Source organism: Nanorana parkeri, unplaced genomic scaffold (genome assembly GCF_000935625.1).
Source record: "Nanorana parkeri isolate BGI_ZX_2015 unplaced genomic scaffold, ASM93562v1 scaffold4287, whole genome shotgun sequence".
Classification (NCBI taxonomy): domain Eukaryota; kingdom Metazoa; phylum Chordata; class Amphibia; order Anura; family Dicroglossidae; genus Nanorana; species Nanorana parkeri.
This window is the reverse complement of record NW_017310550.1, coordinates 4,850-5,539: the sequence shown is the minus strand read 5'-3', so window position 1 is coordinate 5,539 and position 690 is coordinate 4,850. Positions and strand designations below refer to the sequence as shown.

Below are 690 nucleotides of genomic sequence, written 5' to 3'. Positions count from 1 at the left end.
CGGGGAGCTGCAGGAGACTCAAATGGGAAGAGGCAGGAGAGCATATGGAAGGAAAATTCAGACCACACCCCTTTAGATGGTGACATCACCCCGCCTGTCCAATGATTGGCCTAGGATAGAGGCGGAGTCACTCACCTCTCTGGTTTCCCGTTGGGATCATAGGGGGCCTCCACCTCGTCCTCATCAATCTCAGAATATTCACTCTTGGGCCTGGGCGGGGAAACAGAGGTCACATGATAAGTAGGAGTGCTCCGGGGGGGAGGGGCAAAGCGGATGGCTGCCATTGCTGGGCTCCCGGCTGACAAAGGCAGAGCTCCGCCTCTCTCTACGTCTTCCCGCTCTGCACCATCACATGACCCGGAGGAGGGGAGGGAACATACCATTCCTCAGGTTTGGGGTAGACTGTGTGTCGCAGTGCGTTGTCCGGGTCATACTCGAAGGCCACCCCCGCTGTTGGGTTCCACTTGGCGTGTTCCTTCCCGAACCCTTTCTTGGCATACGCGCGGAGGCGGAGCTCCTGCCCCTTCCGCAGCTTCACCAGCAGGATGTCTGCAGAGAGAGAGACGCAGGACGGGGATGACTCCGGACCTACCCACTGGCCCGCAATACACGGTGCCCACTATGACCTCTGACCCCTCCCCCCTGGCCCGCAATACACGGTACCCACTACGACCTCTGACCCCCTCCCCC

The 690-nt window shown here is 60.0% G+C and overlaps 1 long non-coding RNA gene across 1 annotated transcript in view; it reads right to left on the bottom strand.

Moving 5' to 3' along the window:
- Nucleotides 1-128: 128 nt before the first annotated feature.
- LOC108803822 overlaps nt 129-690 on the bottom strand; it is a 5,411-nt gene continuing 4,849 nt past the window's right edge. Inside the window, exons 2-3 of the long non-coding RNA XR_001942304.1 lie at nt 381-549; nt 129-210 (exon numbers count right to left, since the gene is read on the bottom strand). This is a non-coding gene — a long non-coding RNA (uncharacterized LOC108803822). The remainder of the gene's footprint in view (nt 211-380; nt 550-690) is intronic.